This window comes from Bufo bufo, chromosome 2 (assembly GCF_905171765.1).
Source record: "Bufo bufo chromosome 2, aBufBuf1.1, whole genome shotgun sequence".
Taxonomy (NCBI): domain Eukaryota; kingdom Metazoa; phylum Chordata; class Amphibia; order Anura; family Bufonidae; genus Bufo; species Bufo bufo.
This window is the reverse complement of record NC_053390.1, coordinates 315,100,539-315,125,812: the sequence shown is the minus strand read 5'-3', so window position 1 is coordinate 315,125,812 and position 25,274 is coordinate 315,100,539. Positions and strand designations below refer to the sequence as shown.

General features: G+C 45.5%; 1 protein-coding gene across 4 annotated transcripts in view; it reads right to left on the bottom strand.

Moving 5' to 3' along the window:
• Positions 1 to 22,469, bottom strand: part of SEMA4D (semaphorin 4D) — a 78,260-nt gene extending 55,791 nt beyond the window's left edge. For 3 of the 4 annotated variants that reach the window (XM_040416954.1, XM_040416955.1, XM_040416952.1), the window contains exons 1-2: positions 22,345 to 22,469; positions 4,914 to 4,990 (exon numbers count right to left, since the gene is read on the bottom strand). The gene's annotated coding sequence lies outside the window, so the exon portion shown is untranslated. The remainder of the gene's footprint in view (positions 1 to 4,913; positions 4,991 to 22,344) is intronic. The other variant, XM_040416953.1, reaches the window with a different exon arrangement.
• Between the last annotated feature and the right edge of the window lie 2,805 nt (positions 22,470 to 25,274).

Below are 25,274 nucleotides of genomic sequence, written 5' to 3'. Positions count from 1 at the left end.
ATCCAAGCGCTGCAAAGCGCTTGGAATAAAGCTTCTGCCCCTGTCCTGCTGCTGTCACGGACAGCATACAGTGCGGTAATGCCGGCAAGGGGCCAATCAGAGTGGCCCCTTGCCGGCAATCGATCCGATTGGTTAGTCTGTGCAGACTAACCAATCGGATCGCGGCAGTGTTAAAATGCCGGTTTCAGGCTCTGATCTGCGCTCTGCAGATCACAGCCTGAAATCGGTAATGTGTCCTGAAGCCCCCGATCTGTGCCCCCTCCTTGTTCATGTCCTGCCCCCGATGCGGTCCTGCCCCGATCTGTGCCCCCTCCTTGTTCTTGTCCTGCCCCCGATGCGGTCCGCCCCCTCCTGCACCGATCTGTGCCCCCTTCTTGTCCATCATCTTATCCTGCCCCCCCCCATGCGGTCCGCCCCCTCCTGCCCCGATCTGTAATTTGTAAAATGCTGTCCCCCCTCCCCCGTTTCCAGCGCTGCCCCCTGCCCCCGATCGGTCCCCCTTCTGTGTGTGATGGCGGCGGCTCCATTCCTGAGCCGCCGCCATCAGCAGCGTGTGTCAGCTCTATGCTGACACTGCTGTAACCCCATAGATGCCGCAGTAGCGGCATCCATCGGGGTAATAGAGGGCTGATGGTTGCCATGGCAACCGGACGCTTTGCAAAGGCGTCCGGTTGCCATGGTATAGGCGTCCAGTGCTGCCACCTACAGGCATCTGATTGTATTATACTTTGCAATGCAAGAGCATTGCAAAGTATAGTACAACCATCAGCCCCACTGGATCTTCAAGATCCAAGAGGGAACTGATAAAAAAAAATGTGAAAATAATAAAAGTAAAAATAAATAAATAAAAATGTAAAAAATAAAATTTCCTTTTCCTATAAAAAAAAAAAAACAAAAAAAAAAAAAAAAAAAACATTAGGTGTCACCGCGTCCGTAACGACCATCTCTATAAATATATCACATCATCAACCCCGTCCAATAAACACCATAAAAAATAAATTAAAAAACGGTGTAAAAAATAAGCCATTTTTGTCACCTTACATCACAAAAAGTGCAACACCAAGCGATCAAAAAAGGCGAATACACCCAAAATAGTACCAATCAAACCGTTACCTCATCCCGCAAAAAATGAGCCCATATTTAAGACAATCGCCCAAAAAATAAATAAGCTATGGCTCTCAGACTATGGAGACACTAAAACATCATTTTTTTTTGTTTCAGAAATGCTATTATTGTGTAAAACTTAAATAAATAAGAAAAAGTATACATATTGGGTATTGCCACATCCGTAACGATCTGCTCTATAAAACTGTCACATGACCTAACCCCTCAGATGAACGCTGTAAAAAAAAAAAAAAAAAACCTGTTCCAAAACAGCCAATTTTTTGGCCACCTTGTCCCATAAAGTGTAATAATGAATGATCAAAAAATCATATGTACCCAAAAATGGTACCAATAAAAACCTCAACTCTTTCTGCAAAAAATGAGCCCCTGCACAAGACGATCGGTAGAAAAATAAAAAACATATGGCGTTCAGAAAACCAATCCAGCAAAATCTGCATTCCAAAAACCATACGGTGTTCCTTTCCTTCTGCGCCCTGCCGTGCGCCCTTACATCAGTTTACGACCACATGTGGGGTGTTTCTGTAAACCGCAGAATCAGAGTGATAAATATTGAGTTTTGTTTAGCTGTTAACCCTTAATGTGTTAAAGAAAAAAATGTAATAAAATAGAAAATCTGCTAAAAAAGTGAAATTTAGAAATTTCATCTCCATTTTCCTTTAAGTGGGTTTTGGAAATTTTCTTAAAGATTTTAAGAATTGCTTCTAAACTTCTAAGCCTTCTAACATCCTAAAAAAAAAAAATAACATTTCCAAAATGATGCCAACATAAAGTAGACATATGGGGAATGTTATGTAATAAATATTTTATGAGGTATCACTTTCTGTTTTAGTAGCAGAGAAATTGAAATTTAGAAAATTGCAAATTTTTACAATTTTTTGGTAAATTTGGGATTTTTTAAAAAAAAAAGGAGATATATATTGACTCAAATTTATGACTGTCATGAAGTACAATGTGTCACGAGAAAACAATCTCAGAATGGCGTGGATAAGTAAAAGTGTTCCAAAGCTATTACCACTTAAAGTGACGCATGTCAGATTTGTAAATTTTGACCTGGACACTGGGGCATCAATGACCTTTGGTCATGAAAGGGTTAAACATGCCAACGGTGTAATCGCCTGGAATCATGCGTGCAGCGAACGATTCCTGTTTACATGTATGAAATCGTTAACGTCCACCGGCGATTTTTGTGCCCACACAAACGATCGAACCAACAAGAAATCTACCGATTGTCGCTCTATTGCTCATTGCTTTTACACTTTCGCTCGATTTAACGATAATTTACACAACAATCGCCTTGAGTAAAGGAACCTTCACAGTGGAGTCCAGCCTTCCCAAGCACTGAAGATATGCGGCACTGATGCATGCGCAGGAGAGGGAGCTATACTCGACGATGCTAGCACAAAGGTCCTTAGTTTCCCTGGAAACTTTAATGTGATGGGGGAAGGAGGTCGTGATGGAGCCAGGGCAGGATCATACACAGAAATAAGACTTGTATAGAAAGTCTTAGGGAAAACTGGCTGCTAATGCATGCTTCTAGTAGACAATCCACATTTGTAGGACTAAAACGCGTTGTGCTTTCTGTACTTTAAATGTGCCTGTGTCTGCTGCCTGCCAGCGTGAGTGAAATCTGGTACACGCATATTAAACACTGGCTGGGAGAGCCGCTCTTTGTTCGGAATTGCTAAGCAGGTCAACGTCTCACATTTCCCCAGCATCCATTTGGCAGGACATTTATCATTCTCTTTACTGAACAATTGTGCTCGGATACCAACAAGTACGAGGAAACAAAGGCTGCCCAAATCTGGGCTGCCATCTCCCGGGCAGCTTGTTGCTAGGAAACCTTTCAACTCGTAAGCAGCTTGTTGGTGCTCATCATTTATTAAACTGCAAGCCGTGAAAGGGAATCGGCAAATAAATGCAGCGCTAATTTACTCTGCCGGAGCGCACCTTACTCTTACACCTTCCAACAAGTGTGGAAGAGAGAAAGGCACTTACCGCCTGCTTAACGGAATGCATGGGGTTTCATGGAAGGGGAAAGCAAATGCACCAAGCCAAGTCTAAAAATGCTACTATTGCACCGCATAACCACAATAGAAAAAACAAAAGGAACGTACAGAGTGTATAGATAGGAAATATATATATGTATTGTAATCTGGTCGAGAGAAACTTACATTGTCGTACTGCATATTAAAAAAGCCTAATTTCAATACAGTTTTTTTGGGGGGGGAAATGCGTTGATATAATAAGAGCTACAACTTAAAGGGGGTTTCCAGGCTTTTAGTATTGATGAGCTGTCCTCAGGATAGGTCATCAATATCAGATCAGCAGGGGTCAGACACCGATCAACTGGTTGAAGAGAAGGCTGTGCTCAGTGCCAGCGCAGCCTTCCCTTCATTGTTTATCTGCTCGCCACTGACATCGCAATGGTGAGCAGGTGTAATTACAAGCCGTCCCATGGTAAATACACCTGCTCACTGCTGCAATGATGACAGCGAGCAGGTAAACACTGAAGGCTGCACTGGCATGGCGCGAGGCCTTCTCTTCAACCAGCTGACGATAGCCCATCTATATTAAAATCCCAGAAAACTCCTTAACCAGTCACCAAAGATTTTATCTGCCTGTTAAAACCAGATAGCAACCTTTTATTTCTAAGCGCTTTATTTTCCGATTGCAGTTTTCTGAAGATTATTATGGGGACGGCCATCTTGTCTGAGCTGTTCTTAACAGCATTAATAAAATTGCTTTACGGCAGCCCCATGGGCCATAGACACAATGGTCAGGAGGGGACCTGATGACCTCTATGTGCAGAGGTCATTGTACAGGGAAAGGATAGATAAGCTCTGACAATCACCTATTGTGTATGGAGGATCCTGTCTTATCTGTACACAGAGGTGATAGCTCCTTATCATTACTGGCAGGATGACAGATAATGGCTCATTCAGGCGGCTGATTGTCATTTGCGGTCTGCAAGTATCTGGATCAGTAGTTCAGCAAAATCTTCCACATGTCCGGAAAAAAAAAAAATACAGAATGTATGTTTCCATATGTCTTCCATAATTTGCAGATCAGCAAAAAAACAGAAGGTATCATTTTAATAAAAGAGTCAAAGTAGACATGACAGGGTATTAAGGTTTGCGGACACAGATCCACAAAATACGGATTGCATACAGAACACTTTCCACGTGCAATCGACATTTTTGCCGAACCATAGACGTGAATGGGGCCACGGACCACATTTTGTGGACAAGTATAGGACATGTTTTATCTTTTATGCGGACATACGGAGGCGGATAGCAAACGTACATAACGTTATGTGATAGACTATTAGGATCAGTTCACAAAGAGTTTTTGGAGAGTTTCTGCCTCAATCAGCTCCAAAAACGCCTCCCATTCGCTTCAATGGGATGCAGCACTAGCTTCTTTTTTCACACGTGTAAAAAAGCAGCATGTAAAAGAGAAGCAGCATGTCCTCTCTTGGGGCAGAATCAGCTCTGATTTTTCTATTCAAATTAATGGGAAGCAGAAGAAGAAAAAAAAAACGCCCCATTTGAGATGTGCACATACGTAGATTTCTTTGTATGTAAACGCGCCAAAAGCACTATAGAATTTAATTAAGTAAAAAAAAAAAACTGCTTTACCAAAAAAAAAGCATGAAAAAAAAAAAACGCACGGAATTTTGAATTATACAAATCTGCTTGGATTCAGTGCAGAATATATATTTTTTTTTACACACGTGTATTTTGAAAATCGGCTGTGTGATCTGACCCTTATAAATCAGAAACACCAACCTGCTTCTCGCCTTGCACATGCTCAGTGCGATGTGGGTAAGGGTGTCCAGCTCTGAGCTCAGTAATCTTGACCTGCACTGTGAAAACAAATAAGATGTGAGTAAAGTAACGTATGACAGGTTTGCTAAGCATCTAACACAAGTGACATTTCTGCGTGACATGCCTTGGGGAGATGCCAAAATATAATCTTTGCCGGCAGCAAAGGAGAACGGGCGGAATGGACACATTGCATACCTAGAGGGCCTCCTAAATCGCCTCTGTACTTAACAGCTTGCTTTCTTTGATGTAATCCTTTTTACGGAGAGAAACTATGTCAATGTGTTCAGGATAATTGGACCCATTATAATTAGAGACGAAATGTACATTGTGGCAACAAAACAAACTTTAAAAAAGGTGGGGGGCCTTTAATATTCATTTTCAGGTCTGAGTGAGATTAAAAACAAGGGGTAAAGCTCCTCCGCACTTCAGACATTACAGATAGACATTCAGTTGGAAGTGGGGATGTCAGTACTGAATATATTAATGCAGCCATACTGGACAGTGCCATTACAACCACTTCTTAGCAGAGGGCAGCTAGTAAATGGGATAAGTAATTAGCTGATCTCTCCTACATTCCCCATGCAACTGCCTCCAGAACAGCCACACAAACCATTTACCAGGGGCAGTAAACAGCACGGTGCTGTTTACTGTGCTACAATCAGAGACCAGCAATGCTTTACACAGGCATGGAGGCAAGTCTAGTGAATGACAGAGGGGTTAGATGTTATAACTCCAGGGGAGCGACTCTGACCATCTACAGAAGAACTGTACCCCCCTCCCCCAAATAAGATATGGGAGGCTGACATCCGGATGTGTAAAGGACTTTGATCGGGAGTGTGTGGCTTCATACCGGCCTGTAAATGTTCTCCGATCTAGTCAGAGATGTATAGAAAAACCTTCCAGGAAGCCTACATCATGTCTGAAAGTGACATCCATTACAACAAGAATAAAATCATGCATGAATTCACGGAGTAATATTCTGCGGTCTAATGCTTTGCTCGGCAGCAGTTATTGATCAGCAGAGGCACTGCACAGGTTAAGTGGATTTCTCCTAGCAACCCGGCGGCCATGGGGGATGGGGGCGGTATTGATTGATCCTTGTAGAGAGCACGAGATGGATACCTGACATGAGATATGGCATTGTGCACTTTCCAGAAAATGGATCTAAGTATCCAAGAAAAGGAGAGCCGAGAAGTGCCCTCAGAAGCCTCATGTGCGGTTACCACAGTCTTACACAAGCCTCATGTGACACTGCCAGACAGTCTTCTCAGCAAAGTAATAAAACTGCACATGTCATCGTGTGACAATAATGTGTCGGAGGTCTCCTGGACGCCACCGTATACGCTCATCCACAGAACACCGATACCTTGCGCGTGCAAGACCATGGCCATTCTTGTCTGCAAAACGGCCAAGAATAAGACCTGTTCTATCATTTGCAGGACGGACAGACACATGACATCCATGTGCTCTTTTTTGTGGATAGCCCATAATTATTAAAAATGTTTTTAAAAAAATGGGTCCGTGTGTGTCCACAAAAAGTGATTCAGACGCAAATCCAAAATATGGTAGTGTGCAAGAGGCCTAAATGTAAAGATTAGTGTTGAATCCCCCCCCCCCCCATCATATACAGGAATGGCAGTAACTGACGGCGCTCTCAGTGCAGATATTCCATGCAATGTCTTATTTAACCTTCCAGCTAAAATCTAGTTATACTTCATTAGTTAGGAGGCGTGATGGAAAGTGATGGTTCAGGACTTGGCACGGCGTGACGTAAGAGCAGTCAGACATATCTGGAGGCAAGGTGAAAGGAGCAGTGAACGGACCACGCCTGAGAGCAGTAAATGATTACACGCCCAATAACAGGCTACACCGATATCCACCCCGCCACATACACTCACATCACCTCCACTGCTCTCTACCCTCCTCACAATAAAGAATAGACAATACTCAGCCCACATCGTAAAACCTCCCACTAGTCTATCTGGCTGTACCAGTTGTGTGCGGCATTTTTCACAGCTCTACGCCAAAGTCAAATCTTCATGAGGCATATGAGCTGGGGAACATAATGAAGGGGTCCATTTAACCATACCTCTACATTATTATTAATATATATATATATATATATATATATATATATATATATATATATATATATATATATTATATATATATATATATACACACACACACACACACACACACATATACCTTTTTTTTTTTTAACATTGGTGAGTATAGGTATACATATACCACTGCATGGCAATATATAAAATCCTTCATTCAGAGGTATACATTAAGGAATACTATACATCTGATGAAAGCCTCAGTGATATGTGAACAGAGCCCTACAGAGTTAAAAATAAATGTAAAGATCATCCATCAGCAGGATCAACTCTACTAAAGCAGTCATACTGCCCGGTAAAGCTGATCCTGCTGACTTTTCGGCACAGTGTTGTTACACCTGCTCATCCCACTCACATGAATGGGGCGAGCAATTGTAATTATACTGCACAGCCTCTACAAAGGAGAGAAGGCACAGCACTGCTACCCCTTCAAACCACTGCCGATCTGATATTGATTACTTATCCTGAGGACGCCAGCACTGCACAGTATACGCCATAAATGTCGGATAGTCATGGGTCCTGAGAACAGAGGTTCTCTCCAACCCAATCCCTGGTCACTGCATCAGTCTGTAATTGAAAACCAATGAAACTGTGGTGGTCCTGAAAACAGAAGAGCTTACTGTGATATGGGCATTATGGAAACGCCATAGGAGCGAATGGGAGTCACGCAAACCACGTAGAGCAGCCGGTGTGGCTGTTTTCATAACCTCAGCCACTACTTCTTTCAATCACAGGTAGATGTGGAGGGGGGGTCAGCTTTCACCTGGAGGACCTCTATTCTCAAAACAGGTGTGATCCCCAGTGGAGGTGCCTGCATCTATCAGGTACTTATGGTGTATACTGTATATCCACAAAATATCTCCAGCAGAACAGTGCTCGTGTGTTGTGGTGATGGTGACGGAGCTACAGTTGTAGTTTCAAGTGAAAAGAGTCTTCCAAGCAAAGCTGCAACTGAGCGTCACTAAGGAGGTCTTCAGTGTTTTACTGATCGCTGAAGATGCCTGTGTGTAACAAGTCAGATAGGTAGGGGGTGAGGGACTGGGGTGGAGGCCTCTGTATATTACACACACGATCAGTTAGAGCTTTGCTGAGAAGGCTCTTTTTACCCCCCTTTTCTAGTACAAAGTAATGTCTTTCCCTAATAAAGTATAATTACAAAAACTTTTAACATCCCCGTCCACACTATATTAAAAATAAACCAAAATGACAGTTACACTTTAAAGGGGTTGCATCATCTCAGACATTGGGGACATATCACTAGGATCTTTAGAACGGAGCCCACAAAAAGTGAAGGAGAGCGCACCGCACATGCACGGCCGCCCTCCATTTACTTCAATGGGACTGCCGAAAATAGCCGTGGTGTGCCGCTCCCATAGGAATGAATGGAGGGCAGCTGTACATGCGCACTACGTCCTCCTTCACATTGCAGGCTCCGTGCTAAAGATAGGTGTGGGTCCCACCCGTCAGACATTGGGGCATATCCCAGTGATATGCCCCCAACGTCTGAGATGATACAACCCCTTTAAGTCAGTAGTAGTGAGAGGATTTTTTTTTTATTGTACACCTGCAGAAACATGGCCAGTAAGGAAATGTGAAATCATTTATTATATATTTTTTTTTTTTAAAAAGGAGGCGGACAAGTGAGCCTATGGCCAGGAAGAGCGGCTGAGGTAGAATTCAGTCTGGTAATCTTTCATCGGCTACTCTAGGAGGAATGCCTTCCATGTCAGCACAGGCACGCTGCTCGCCATCACACTGCAGGCCACGCTGTTAAGTATTTTCTATCAGCGCATCTTAAGTGCTAAAAATAAACAGGCAAAGAACAAAAGATTACCACAATGAGGTATGAAACCTGTACAGAAATGACTAATTATCCCACCCAAAGTTACCGGAAAGTCTGGCCCAGATGCTGACCCCAGAAACATAGCCCGTTAGAAATATACCGGGCGGAAACATGCAGCCAATAAACTAAAGTGCCCCATACGCCTTTAAAGGGGTTCTCTGCTGAACCTGGATATAAGCTATGCTTTATTCTTTTACTACATACTGTATGAGTGGAGCATTTCCTTGCTCCGATGTTCCCCCTTGCCTGTTTACTGCCGGAGACGTACCAGGCTTCTCCTCAATATGCTAGGCGGAGACTTCCACCTAGCAGTGAGCACAGAAGGGTGGTCTATAGCGCTGCCCTAGGCAGCGCCATAGACCACCCATCTGTGCCGGTGACCGTGGAAATACATAGCTCCAAATGGAATCGGATTGAGCATGGAATGCTCTGTCTAGATCATGTGGAATCCCAGTTGGTCTCCATTCACATTAATGCCGGCTGCTGGTTAACGATTAAGGAATCTCTCAGGTCTTGTAACGATGCATTGAACCTACATAGTATCCCATTAGCAGAGTAGGGGAAACGTGCCTGGAGTTTGTACATTCACAATAATCCCTCTCAGCGTTTGTGTCACATGGCTGAGAGAAATCGGACCTCACAGCCACACCGTGCCTGGTTTTCATGCCCGTGATTTAGCATTAGGGGTCTAAGAGTTTCTATTTACACACTATGGACCACATTAATCACGGTAATAGCGCCCCTCATGCCATTATAGACCACAAGGCAAAATCCCAGCTCTAAAACAGACGGGAGACAGCAAGTTCCAGACAAATGGTCGGGCGGCACGTCGTTGCATAGCCCCAGCCTGGGTGTGAGGTAAGGTTAAATCCATGCGAATATTTCTACCAGTACAAGTTACTATCTGCAGCAATCCCTTTAGATTATGTAATAATAAAACCACGCACTGCATGTACTAAGAGCACTAGGTCACCACTACATAAATTATCATCCGACTTATTATCATAAGTCCCTTACAGCGTTCAGATGCCGGGCTAATCTACAGTTTTAATCATACAAAGCTGATGAAGCAAAGACGTCTTATGAGCGCTGCCCGGATGTACCTGTGGATACTGCCTCATCCTGCAATATCAAACTAAGAGGGAAATGGAGAGCAGGATTCTAGTTTTCTGGTATGCCCCACCGCGTGTATGACCTAATGAGGGCCACACTTACCTGCTCTCCGGTTCCCCGGCTGCTTTACGCCAGGCCAGGGTATGGACAGGTTATCAGCATAGAGGCAAATAGATCAATGCCTGGCTTGTGGATGTGCGATCCATGTTCTCTTCCTTTTTGTATTTTTACCTATTGACCATCTTTATGGTGTCCGCACTCCTCCCATTCGATCCAGTCAGAGACTGTATAAAAGGTTCAAACCTGCTTGGTCTCAGTTCAAAGTGTAAGGCTTCAATTGTACACTAGCGTTAATATTTCCCGGTATTGAGATCCGTCATAGAGGCTCAATACCGGAGAAAAACGCTTCCGCTAACATAATGCATTCCATTCGGTTGTGATCTCATACGGGAGAGCAACCCGCAGCATGCTGCGATTTGCTTTCCGTCATGGGATGCGGAGCAAAACAGATCCGTCATGACCCATAATGCAAGTCAATGGGGACAGATTCGTTTAACTCTGACACTATAGAAAACGGATCCATCCCCCATTGACTTTCAATGGAGTTCACGACATATCCGTCTTGGCTATGTTAAGGATAATACAACCGGATCCAGATTGTTGTATTATCAGTAACGGAAGCGTTTTTACTGAGCTCTGCTGGTGTGAAAGTAGCCTAAGGCTAGTTTCACACTATGGTTAAAAGCCTCCAGCAGAGGAGCAGCCTGCCGGAGTTCATCATACCGGGCATAGCCGGATACTGCCTTTCCCTGCCGGAGACCCAGCCTGTTTCCGGCAGTAGAGCCAGGATTTGGCTGGGCAAGAACAGCAGCAAGCACTGGTTTATGTCCAGCCAAATCCCGGCATTAATGCTGGAAACAGGCCGGATCTCCACAGGGTCCCATTATAGTCAATAGAAGATTTTAACGCTTGTGTGAAATTAGGGGGAGTGTATTAAGTGACCCCATAGCAGCGCTCTCTGAACGCTCACACACAACATACCTGGAACCTATTATCAGAGAAGCTCACAGCCAGACAGGTGAGCAATAACAAAGCATGCCAGTTACATTCATCTATGCCCAAACCATGTCATGGCATGCCATTATATCCCTCTTTAAAGAATTATCAAAGACAGTGAAACTCATGTAATGACAGCTACCAAAAGCGGGAATTCAGAGGACTGAACACAAAAGAGCCTTGAGGGGGTTCTCTGGGCTTTACCTGAACTCTAGTCTCAGCTAATCTGCGGAAGGAAGAGAGTTTTGGCAGTACTGACCCTTTTGTCGTGCCACCGATTCCGCACTCATGTGACCGAGGTCCTGACCAGATGCGCTCCTGTGTCTTCCAGTCCTATGTGAGGGTAACAGATACCCCAAGCATAATGCTCCATACAGAGCATGCCCCGGGGTGTCCTCGTATTTAGGGTGCTCTCTTCCTATCAGCAGGGGGAGGGCAGACACAGGACTCCTGAGCCCGTGCACGGCATAGAGTGGATTCCTGCGCTCCGCTGAAGCTGCCCCGTACTGATTTCAGCAAAGCAAATGGTTTTGCTCATGTCCCGGTTACCAGATAAGGCAGATAGAACTGGGGACCAAATCCTTTTTAAGGGAACCTGTCACATTGAAAATGCAGTGGTTATAGAGCAGATTGATATATCATTTATCAATGTAAATCTCATGAGGACAGTCTCCTCAGTGACTGGCACACTTAGGTGCCCATACACATTCAATGGTTGCCGCCTCTCCCGACTTCCCCATACATGTTTGGCTGGACGTTTCTATGTATGCTATGAGGAGATCAGAGAACTAGACACTTCTGGCGGCAGCTTATCTGCCAGGAGAACAAAAGGATCAGGAGAAGATGGTCATTTCGTTGATCCTTGTCTCTCCTGACGTCATCTGTCGGGGGAGAGCTGGGAGCTCACACACACATTAGTATGTCAGCCGACCGCACGGACAGAAGTAGAACGTGCAAGGTCGGCTTCAGACCTTATTCACACATTGGTGTCAACATCTGTGACAAGAAGGTCAGGGATTCATCAGTGACCATGTCTGAGATAGGCCTGCTGTTGCTCCGAGAGTGTTTTTTCTGTCGTCCTTGTTTCATCCATATTCTACATGCACCGCTAGGCTGAAAAAAGGTATTTCTAGAGCGTCTCCTATCAACAGTCAGTGAAAACCACTGCCAGAACAGACCCCATTCATTCCTATGGCTGCCCTGCAATACTGTTACACTTGGTCGCGCAATGTCTGTGCAGCCCTAGCCTTACTGCTGACCTATCAGCTTTATATATAAGCAATGGACTGAAATGTATACAGCCCCAGTGCTTGGCACCACCACTGGGCAGACTAGCTTAGTCAGCAATAGTGCTTAGGTGTAGGCATTTTAGGCCCTATTTGTATCTGACTCGGTCCACTAAAAAGGGAAACCATGACCCAGTGCTGCACTCCCTGTACCCGGTGTCCCTACTGACTTATAACAGGTCCATCATGATGTCCGCCGTCCTTTAGGAATAACTAGCGCAGCATGTAGTATTCTTGTTTCATTCAACTGAGACAAAAGCTGCGATGAAGGCTTTGAAGCAGGTGTGAACACAACCTAAAGCTAGCTATACATGTTACATGTGTGTAGGCCTAACCCATCCATTTCACTGGGACCGGATGACCATCTAATATGTATAGGGGCATCTGACAGCATGTGTCAGGTTGACCTTCAACTGCCCAATTATGCTGTTCTTGGAGAGATAAGCTGCTGCCAGCTGCTACCAACTATTAGTGTTTCTCATCAGATTTCTAAAGTAATTTTAAAATAAAGTGTAAAAGAATATTTATAAAGCCATTAGCCGACAGGCAAAAATTCGGAAACTCTGACTCCATACACACTTTCCACATTACATGGAAATAAACTTCTGAAACTGCAGAAATGAGAAGTAGGTAGCGGACGTTCACCTCCCTGCTCTCCCAACTTTAGAGATCTGATAAAGGGGCTTTCACACTGCCAAATATTGTCCAGAGGAGCACTCGTCAGCAATAATCTGCCTGTGTAAAGGTGTCTCCTAAATGGTTTGCTGTCTAATCACGCTCTGCTGCTGGCAGCAAGGATTCTGTATGAGGACGAGCGATGGCATAACGATCACTCCTCCCCATACTGTGCATGTAATAGCAGTGGTCTCATCCACTGACGAGCAGGCCATTGCCAGGAAGGAACGCTTGAGCTGTGTAAGGCTCCATTCACAAGTCCGCAAATGGGTCCGCATCCGTTCTGCAGAACGGGTGCGGACCCATTCATTCTCTGTGGCTCTCCAGCTGTTGTAAAACTACAATTCCCACCATGCTTTGCTGTAGGCTGATAGCTATAGGCAGTGTGGGCATGCTGGGAATTGTAGTTTTGCAACAGCTGGAGAGCCTCAGGTTGGCCATCCCTGCTCTATGGGGACGAAATGGATGCGGAGAGCACACTAGGTGCTCTCTGCATCCGCATTTCTGGAGCGCGCCGCCTTCCGGTCCGCGTCTCCGGAAAAAAATAGAACATGTCCTATTCTTGTCCGCAATTGTGGAGAAGAATAGGCATTTCTATGGGGGTGACGACCGGGTGTATTGCGGATCCGCAATGCACTACGAACGTGTGACTGGACCCTTTAGAGAAAATCTGCTGGCGTGGCACTGTAAACTGCCGGCTATGCCGTTTTATCACTCATGTATCACACGCCGTCTCTAGGCATGCCACAATACTCTGTTACAACATCCCTTCAGGTTTCCCAGATTTGCCCACCCAAGGGTTTAAGACTTCTTCCATAGGACCAGCTCCTTACATTGGCAAGGGGAAAATAGAAATACAGCTGCATGAAGCAGCCACCAACATATAGGGTTAAATAATGAGGGGGTAGACGGGACATACATTAAATTAGGCAATGCTAGGTGGCACGGGCAAACCTTTCCCCGATGGCTGTACTTTACTTCCTAATGGCTCTCCGGGGAGCTTCCTAATGACATTCTTGCCATACGTCAAGGCTCAGAAATGACTTTGCCCCAAGAGAGTATAAAATTAGGCTGCCTGTAAACTGAAGCTCTGCCCTTGCTTAATATTAGCTCTAGTCAGCAAATATAAAGTCTACACACAGCAATCTACTTCTAGACTAATAAATGGACATATACCCACTCCACCCCTCCAGATCTGTGGCACGTCTCAAGAATTAGATTTAGGTCTATAAAAGAAAAAGAATGGGAGAGATTTAGTAGGCGAGCAGAATGCAGGCAGCACGTGGTATGCGCCAAATTTATTACATGGTTTACAAACTTTTTAAGCCTCACTAAGCAGTTTTCTAAAGAGGCACGGCTAAGGAATCATAGGCTGGGTTTACACATTTATTTTTTTATTTTTTGTGCCATAAAACAGCCACCTAAAAACCACTTGCATTTTTACAGCAGTTTGTGATGCGGTGACTGCCCGTGTGTTTTCTTATTTAACATGACGTTTTTTTGCCAATATTTGGTGTAACATTAGCCAGCCGTGAGGAGGTGGAAAGAAAAGAAAAATGTCTGGCAGGATGTGCCAAATTTACCAGACGTCATGTATCAATCCGATTGCTTGTCATGCGATGGGGGATTTACGGTACATCTACATGGCAGTTTTGCAGGCTTCATCCTTTGCAGCAGATTTCCTTCTGCAGAAAGTCAGTGGCAGTGCGGCCCGCAGCTTGTGTACGGTCTGTACAGGCAGCGCGGCACAGCATCTCCACACTAAAGGGAGCTTATTGACAGTGAAATGTCAAAAAACCATTAAGGCAGCCTTCACATGTGGCGGAAACATACGCAGCATGAAGACTCCCACCCGTTATCCTATGAGGCTGAACGGTGTCAACCCCCGCCCTGTCTTCCACTACGGAATAACTCTGCTGTGTGAAGAATCGGGTTTAGCATTTATTTCTAAAGCAGGAGGTCTCATTCATTTCAATAGGCGATGAATTCAGCACAGAAATCTGCAACAAAATCCACACGTGCGGATATTCTGGTGGAGATTTCCGCCATGTACGAAGGCACCCTTAGGCTAAATGCACACGATCAGGATTTCATGTACATTGCATTCTATGAGAATTTGAAATTCTCAGTGCACACGATGCAGATTTTTTCCGTGCAGATTTTAAAATCCGCAGCATGTCAATTTATTTTATTTTTCCAGGGTGGATTTTCTTCATTCACTTACTAAAATCCGCATGCAGAAAATCCGCACCAATTGATGCGGATTGACCACACAGATTTGCCTGTGAACACCTGCGGATTTCAGTGCGGATTCTGTCGTAGTTTTATTCTGCCCGCCTCCCGGCATGGCAGAAATGAAAGTGTAATGTATGTGTCACGACAAGGGAGCTCAAAGGTGCTTTAAAACATTAATATTTTATTGCCTCGCACAGAATTTAAAAAAATCCCAGTCCAGGGAAGGAAAGCTGAGACTTGCAGTAAGGCTGGGTTCAGACCTGAGCGTATTTGATATGCGCGTTTAACGCGCGTTTTTGTCGCGCGTTTTTATGCACGTTTTTTGCAATAGTAAACGCGCGTTTGTGTGATTGACTGCAGTGTCCTATGGCCACATACGCGCGTCAAAACGCCCCAAAGAAGCTCAAGAACTTGTTTGAGCGTAGGGCGTTTTTCAGCGCGTTCAAACGCGCTGTAAAACGCTCAAGTGAGAACCAGGGCCATAGGGAAGCATTGGTTTTCACGTGTTGAGCGTTTTACAGCGCGTTTGAACGCGCTGTAAAACGCTCAAGTGTGAACCCAGCCTTAGATTTCATCACCACATGTAAGATTTAGGAGTCAGCAAAGCATCAAATCGCTTCTGGCCTGAATTTTCCAGAACCAACATCAAATGAGGAGGTTACAAAATGTAATAAATGCCAACAGAGACCCCATAGTTCTGCTCCAAGCCCTGGATCTTCAGCAACACAACCAACACATCAAATGTCCCACTCAACCCATCCATATCTCTAACACTGACCCAAATAATGAAACGTTACCTTACAAAACGGGTTGTCTCTTCAAGACCACTCTTTCACACTTCAGTTTCACACTAGCGGCAAGGAACGAGTGCACTAGCGGCAGCACGGATCTGACAGGCTGTTCACCCGCCAGAACAGCCTGCCCGAGTTCCCTGCCGCTAGTGTGAAAGTAGCCTAAGGTGTTCTCCTCTGCCCATTGAAATCACATACACACTTGGTCGCACTGAGCATGTACTGTATGGGAGAGTCGGCTGACAGTTATAAAACGGTTGTTGACCGGTAACGTCATTATAAGGTTAATGTCACACATGCGGTGCCCAGTAAAGGAACAGCGTCTGGAGTTCACCGGATCTGGCCTAGCAGATTACTGCCCGACCCCACTGACTACAAAGTGGTCAGGTGGGGATCCAGCTGGTTTCCAGCATGAGGGCCGGGTTTTGGCCAGACAAGAACTGATGCACCCGGCGATCATGCCGGAAACTGGCCGAATCCCATTATATAGTCAGTGGGGTCTGGCTGTGCACAGTCCTATATGGTGAACTCCGACAGGCTGTTCCTCTGCCTATATCTTTACCGCATGTAGCCTAATTCTTGGGTTGAACAGTACAAACTTCTAACTCAGTTTTACGGTTTCTTTTTGACAAGTAAATGACAGGTAAGGCAGCCTTCACAGGTACATATCACAGTAAGACAGGTTCACACAAGTCAGAATAGTATAGTCTATGCAGAAACAGGGCCTCACTAAGACGACAATGAGAAAAGATCATCTGATTAGCCTGAATGCTGTCCATGTGACTTGCCCTCGCGTGACGCCAAAAGGCAGTCTCTACGACACAGCTTGTGCATTACAGGGCTTTGGGAGGATCAGTCCAGAGCCATGTGCTGTATATGCCTGGTTACTAAACTCAGCACAAGGGCCAAGACATTTAAGGGGTCAGAAGAAAAGGTCAAAAGAGTCCTCAGGAGACTGCGCAGGGTCTGACAGGACGCACTCCCACAATCAGCTGGTCTCACTGACAGAGCACATGAGTAGAGTCAGACCCCACCAATCTGACACCAAGGATAGGCCATCAATCTAAAAATCCCACGCTGCCCTCATGAATACATTTTTTGTGCCATTTGGGATAAAAGAAGTGCAGCATACCTGTCATTATAATACACTGCCTCAAAGACCACAGCACATTATGGTGACAGGTCCAATTTAAGGCACGTTATATGACAAGGGACTGGGCAGCAGTAAGGGAGGGCTCCCAAGCTGCTTTTTCATAAATGCACAAAAAACGCAAATCTTTCCAGGTAGAAGATGTTACATCTATGTGTTAAAAAAGAAAAACTGCAAATGACTACGGGCACGAGCCAAGCTATTTAGGACCCCACTAGTCCATGGGCCACAGCACCTGCACACAGCCATTAGTAATACAGTGGGGTCCTAAATAGTTTCATTTGAGCCTGCAACGCCATCTGGTCGTACTCTTAAAATACATGCAACACAAGAGTGTGTGAGTCCAGCCTTCAGCCCCATCCCCAAATAAACTTCATTCCAGTCAAAAAGGAGCAATTTACAAATCGTACAAATCTCTATTTTCATAGGACATGCAATATGACCGCCTGGCGGATTCTCTCCTCTTTCGCAGTAGGACTATGTGTTCATTGTTTTACCAGATCAAAAAAGGAAAAACTTCAAAAGATTTTCCTGAAATATGTAGTAACTAGTCAAGACAGCAAATGTGGAGCGGGAGCACCTGGATTAGGCAGGATCAAAGCAGAGAGGGGGAGACGTCATTAACACCTAGTGAACAGCAGTGCCCCACGGAGACAGGAAGCCTGCCCCTCGCCTGACCGTGTCACCACAGCAGCTCAAAAGTAGATATAAAAAGGGTGCGAAGACCAACGTCCTGTACGTTCATTTTATTCAGTTCCATTAGTTAAATACGATGCAAGTATAAGGGTGAATTTACACACATCAGCTCTGTTCAGTTTTCTTTGTGCACTACCAGCGGTGTATTGAAATACTTTTAAGGGCACATTCACACATGCACTGGCTGACAGCTGCTGCTAGTTATGGGGCGAGAAGGTTGGTATGACATCTCCCTGTGCCACATCTCTGCCCAGCACGACTAGAAACCCTGTTATGTCCTCCACATCAGAGCCTATAGCTGCATTTCACACAGCAGGACCCTCACATGACAAAACAATGGGGGACTGTGCCGCCATCTGATTTCTCACCAGTAATCCTCCACACGGCTGAATATACTGTGACCCGGCACCGGTCCGCGTCACTCAGGACCCGGCAGACAGCGTGTAACCTGTGGAACACACTTCATCCACAACTAAAACCAAACAGAATAAGGGATCACTCACACGACTGAGTGCGCCCCGTGCTGCGGTCCACAATGCACGGGCACCTAAGGCCCCATTCACACAACTGCATTTTTGGTCCACCTCCGATCCGCATTTTTGGCAGACTTGATGAAGACCCCTTCATTTCAATGGGGCTGCAAAAAATTTGGACAGCATGTGTAGTCCGCATCCACATGTCCGTTCCACAGCCCACAAAAATATAGAACGTCCTATTCTTGTTCGTTTTGCTGACAAGGATGGGACTTGTTATAATGGATCTGCAAAAAAAAAAAACGGATGCAACATAGACGTTACACAGAAGTCACCCGTATTTTTTACAGGTCTGCATATATACGATTGGGTGAATGCATCACAAGGGCTCATGCACCTAGACGTTATCATCTACGACCGTGTTTATTGCGGATCAGATGCGGACCCGTTCATCTCATTGGGGCCGTAAAAGATACAGACAGCACACCCATGTGTGGCTTTGGCATTTTGGAGTTAAATTACAACCCGAGTAAAGCCACTGCATTCTGCGAGATATAATGGAGTCGCCCAGGACAAACAGTCCTTACACGTTTACAATGGCATCGGCCCAAAATGCTAAACTCTGCTGGTGTCCAACAGGGCTGCAATAAAACCTTTAGGAGCGAGAACCTGCGAGTGATCTCCAGGCAGCGAGCAGTAAGACGGTAGATCTTCACTTTACCGCACTTACCGGAGCCCAGCATGCATGGGAGAGGGTAATAAACCAGTGCCAGACGCCACTGTGAGCACATCCAGCTCCCCTCTTCCACCATTAGACGTGGCCGGTACCACAGACACAATAAAAGAGGCTAGTCACACAAGCGCAAGGCCACATCTGTTCTGCGGCCCTGCAAAAACATAGAACATGGCTTCTCCTTGTCCATTTTGCAGACAAGAATAGGCATTTCTAAGAAAGGGCAGGATGTATGCCCGCTATGATGTATGGTGGCACCTGATTCTCCCCTGGACCGATGATGTCAGGGAAGAAAAGGATTTTGTTAGGCCGGTGTTCACACCTGTGTGTGGCGGTAATGATCGCTCCTCCCCACGTAAATGCAGCGCTCTCCTCCTGCAGGTCAGAACACAGAACAGCTGCTGAGCTTTCAACTAGGGCTCATACAGACCAACGGGTTTTCTTTCCATGTCCGTTCTGTTTTTTTGCGAACCGTATGAAGGAAGAAACCATTCATTTCAACGGGTCCGCAAAAAAACGGAAGATACTCTGTGTGCATTCCGCTTCCGTATGTCCGTTCCACAAAAAAAATTAAAAAATTTACATTTCCTATTAGTGTCCGCATTACGGACAAGGATAGTACCGTTCTGCAAAATATGGAATGCACACGGACGTCATCCGTATTATTTGCAGATTCGCGTTTTGCAGTCCACAAAACCCAAACGGTCGTGTGCATGAGCCCTTATACCCCATCTCTGTGTAGTCTACACGTCTGGCTCTTAGCTCACAATCTCATCCACATCTCTGTGTCAGTTTAACATCAGTGAAAAACTTCATCCGTGAAGGATCCGCGTTTGGTCCGTGTGTCCGTTTCTGTCCTCACTGCGTCATGCATAATCCATGGTCTGCTGAAAATTCATTTCCAGAGCATCTCCTATGAGTGGTCAGTGAAAAAAGGACCAAACATGGATGCCGTGCGTACTGTAAACTTCATTGGGCGCGTTTGGTCCTCATCACGGATCAAAGTAGCGCATGTCATGATTTTTTTCACTGACACACGGTCCGTAACAAACTGTCCGCATCTTTTGCGGCCCCACTGAAGAGAATGTGTCGGATCGGATGTGGACCGAAGCTACAGTGGTGTGCATGAGGCCCCAGGTGGCACAGAGATCTGCCCTGGAGAGAGGGGCGACTATACGGGCTCATTCACACCCTCCCTGACCCGACTGCAGCCGAATCATTTATAGTAGTCCGTCTGGTACTGACCACTGCAACAGCCACCATCAGATCCATGCCGATCACCAGCCCTTAATCAGATGTACCAGAACCACAGACAAGAAATGATGACAGTGATCGTCTTGTTTCGAGCAATGATCTCATTACTGATAACGATGGCGTCTTCTGGTCACTGCCCGGATGACTACAGAGGTATTCTCCAGAGGGGAGCCGGACGCTGAGCCTCCGCACGCCATTTGCCCAGTAAGACATTTACATTAACCAATTAGCTGCCAGAGCCAGGAAGGTCAAGGGTGCAATCAGCAGTTAGATAGTGTCCGCCTAGAACAGGGATGGCCAACCCAAGGCTCTCCGGCTGTTGCAAAACTACAACTCCCAGCATGCCCAGACTGCCTACAGCAGTGCAAGGTGGGAGTTGTAGTTTTGCAACAGCTGGAGAGCCGCAGGTGCATAGAAGAACTGACCTCCGCCCAAACACATTAGTCGCCCATAGCAACCAGATTCCAGCTCCTCTGGAGAGTGAGAGGAGGACTCTGATTGGTTGCTATGGGTAACTAAACCAGTTTTCCTTTCCACCAGTTTTGGTAAATCTCCCCCACTGCCTCCAGTATCAGCCAGCTAACTTTCTCTAGTATCCTGGAGGGGGGAGGGGGCGTCACACCACAATAGGAGCGAGGGAGGGGACAATGGCATCTGATAGATACGCAAATGAATCAGGTGGGCGACAAGTGCTGGAGTGAAGAGGAGGGGAGCAGAAATCAGGGCAAGTGCAACAGAAACATACAATGGTGCAACTATCATCTATAGACACAATGTAATCTGGAATAATCTCATCTATAGATAGTGTGCAATCTAATCTGGAATAATAATATCTATAGACACAATGTAATCTGGAATTATAATCTATATAATGTCATCTATAGACACAGTGCAATGTAATCTGGAATAATAATCTCATCTATAGACACATGGAATAATAGTCTCCATAATATCATCTATAGACAGTGAAAATCTCCATTATATCTATAAACACAGTGTAATCTAATCTGTAATAATAATCTCCATAACATCTAGACACAATAATCTAATCTATAATATCTATAGACACAATGTAATGTACTATGTAATAATCTCCATATCATCCATAGACACGGTGTAATGTACTATGTAATAATCTCCATATCATCCATAGACACGGTGTAATGTACTATGTAATAATCTCCATATCATCCATAGACACGGTGTAATGTACTATGTAATAATAATCTCCATATCATCCATAGACACGGTGTAATGTACTATGTAATAATCTCCATATCATCTATAGGCACAGTGTAATGTACTATGTAATAATCTCCATATCATCCATAGACACGGTGTAATGTACTATGTAATAATCTCCATATCATCCATAGACACGGTGTAATGTACTATGTAATAATCTCCATATCATCCATAGACACGGTGTAATGTACTATGTAATAATCTCCATATCATCTATAGGCACAGTGTAATGTACTATGTAATAATCTCCCTATCATCCATAGACACGGTGTAATGTACTATGTAATAATCTCCCTATCATCCATAGACACGGTGTAATGTACTATGTAATAATCTCCATATCATCCATAGACACGGTGTAATGTAACCGCAGTGACCCCATCTCCTGGTATGTGTAGTGCTCTCCATGGCTGATACATTCCCATAGACTATCGCACAGGTAGAAGCCGCCCAGTGGAGTCACAGGCCAATGCTATACGCGGCGGTAAGTGGCCGTGTGAGGTTAGTTCCCTCACGGGTAAACGGTCGCCTGTGCAGACACGTGACCCGCTGCAGCCCGCGCCAACCCTGCGACTCCCGAGGGCTGGATGTATTCTAGGAGGTAAGAAGCGGCCATCTCCGCAGCACTTTACCACCTGGCACCAGGAATTCGCCCAAACGGCTGCGGGAAGTGCTGAGAAGGAGGAACCTGAGGAGAAGCTGCTGCCTCAGCGTCTTACCTGCTCCTCCGCGGCCGGGAAGTTCTCAGGCTGCAGTATGGCAGAGCACGGGGCGCATCACCAGCAGCAAACAAGGAGGAGGGGGCTGTCACACGGGGGGGAGGGGAGGTAACTGGAGCCGGGGAGGAGGAAAGTGCTCACTATCGGCAGGTCTCCTTCCATCGCCGGCCGTGCCCCGGTAGTAGTGCTCTGCTCTCATCGCCACAAGGCTATCGCTTCACAAAATAAACGACCGGGAGACAGCGACCAATTAGATCAGCGCTAACATCCTCTGAAAATGAGAGCTGGATTCTGATTGGTTGCCAAGGAACTGCGTATCTCATATAAAGGGTTTACAAGATGTCTTCGAAATTGTCAGGGAGCTGTATAAGGAATATCCCTTTAACAGTAGCTACCAATCAGATTACAGGCATAAAATGACCCTTTTAGATGGCGGTACACATAAGATAATATGCATAGTTGCTAACAGAGACTCTCCCTCGTTATACTGCCACAACCATCCCACCAGCAACATGGCAGACTAAGGGTCCATTCACACGTGTTTTGCGGCCTGCAAATTGCGGATCCACAAAACACTGACACCGGCCATGTGCGTTCCACATTTTGCGGACTGCACATGGTCGTTACTATGATAGAAATGCCTATTCTTGTCCGTGGTGCGAGTCCGCGGAATGGAACTGCGGACAGCACACGGTGTGCTGTCCACATCGTTTGCGGCCCCATTGAAATGGATAGGTCCGCACCCGTTCCGCAAAATTGCAGAACAGATACAGACACATTCATGCGGACATGTGAATGGACCCTAAGGGCTCATGCACACAAATGTGTTCCAGCTGTTCCGTGCATTGGGGACCACAAATTGCAGGCCCCAATGCACAGGCACTGTCGGTGCGGCTGCCGCAGACAGATCCAGACCCATTCCACTTGAATGGGTCCGTGATCCGTCCACACTGCCCAAAAATCAAGCATGTTCTATTTTTTTGCAGTGCAGAGGCACGGAGAGAAAATTACGGAATCGCTTCGTGGTGCTTTGGTGGGGTTCCATGCCTCCATTCCACACCGAATCTTCCGGATTGCGGACCACATGCATGAAACGGTGTGCAGAGGTGCCTGTATATTGCGGACCCACTGTTTGCAGACCGCAATACGGGCACCGGCCGACAACGGTCGTGTGCATGAGCCCTAAGGCTAGTGTCGCATCTCCATTTACCTGATCTGGCAGGGGAACAGCCTGCCGGAGTTCATCCTATTAGTTTTTTGTCTGGTTGAAACCCTCCACTCATGCTGGAAACCAGCCGGATAAAAAACTGACTGTGGTACCCAGACCCGAACCCAGACTTCTTCACTGAAGTTCGGGTTTGGGTTAGGTTTTCTATTAATTTTATTATTTTCCCTTATAACCTGGTTACAAAGGAAAATAATAGCATTCTTAATACAGAATGCTTACTAAAATGTGGCTTGAGGGGTTAAAAAAATAAAATAAAATATACTAATCTCCATATCATCTATAGGCACAGTGTAATGTACTATGTAATAATAATCTCCATATCATCCATAGACACGGTGTAATGTACTATGTAATAATAATCTCCATATCATCTATAGGCATAAAACTAATAGGAGTTCATCCTATTAGTTTTTTGTCTGGTTGAAACCCTCCACTCATGCTGGAAACCAGCCGGATAAAAAACTGACTGTGGTACCCAGACCCGAACCCAGACTTCTTCACTGAAGTTCGGGTTTGGGTTAGGTTTTCTATTAATTTTATTATTTTCCCTTATAACCTGGTTATAAAGGAAAATAATAGCATTCTTAATACAGAATGCTTACTAAAATGTGGCTTGAGGGGTTAAAAAAATAAAATAAAATATACTCACCTCATCCTGTTGTTTGCGCAGCCGGCATGTCTTCTTTCTTCTTTCAGGACCTGCAAAAGGACCTTTGATTACATAATCGCGCTCACCACGTGGTGACGTCATCGCAGGTCCTCCTGCTGAATGAAGACAACATTCATTCATCCCTCCTTTTTCTCTTTCTGGACAGTGGAGATTGGGGGCCATTAGACACCATAGTGCTATTAGTGAAATTGTCGGGGCTGTGCATGCAGGACTATTGTCTATGCAGGGGAGGAGGGCTGATTACAATGCACTCCTCAGAGGCTTGATGGCCACAGGGAGCGAGCTGCTGTCCTCGTGCAGAAAGTGTAGCGTGAAAAACTGCTAAAGAGGGAGAAAATGACACTGGAGAGCAGCGTTCTTGACTGGCCTGACCTTAACCTCATCAAATACCTTTGTGAAGAACTAGACTGATGATTTTATATCAAGACACGGAGGCTCATATTGCTTAACTCTTTCTTTACTGAAACAACAGCAGCAAAGGAGACAATCAGGAAAACATTTCTCCAATGAGAATATAAGTCCCTCCCCTTAGTCCCACATAAAGGGACCTCCTTCATATCTCCACTTCCTCTTTCTTTGCTGCTGCTGTTCAGATAAGTACCCCACCACAGTCCTCCGGGGCTGTGGGTGGGAATTTTGCCTAAATATATGAGAATTTGTAGGTTTATAACTTATATTTTGAGATATTTTATCTGTCGCTCCTCCCTTCGGGGATAGGACTCTTTTGGGTTCCCCCCCCCCCTTTTTCTTCTCTTATCTTCCCCCTTTTGTTTCCATATATCTTTTCTGTGGTTTCCTATATTTTTTCCCTTCTGCCCTTCCTGAGGTAAGTTTTTTCTCCCTCCGGTTCAGGTCAGGGCGGTCTCTCCGGTGCCCGGATCCTACCTACTCCCACTGCGGGTCCCGCGCTTCTTCCTGTGGTCACGGTTCCCGGGCGCCATTTTTTTCTCTTCACCTTGTCTCCTAGCATCGCGAGAGTTCGGTGGCCATCTTGGTTTGCGGCCGAAGTCCCGCGACCGCGAGATCTTGGGC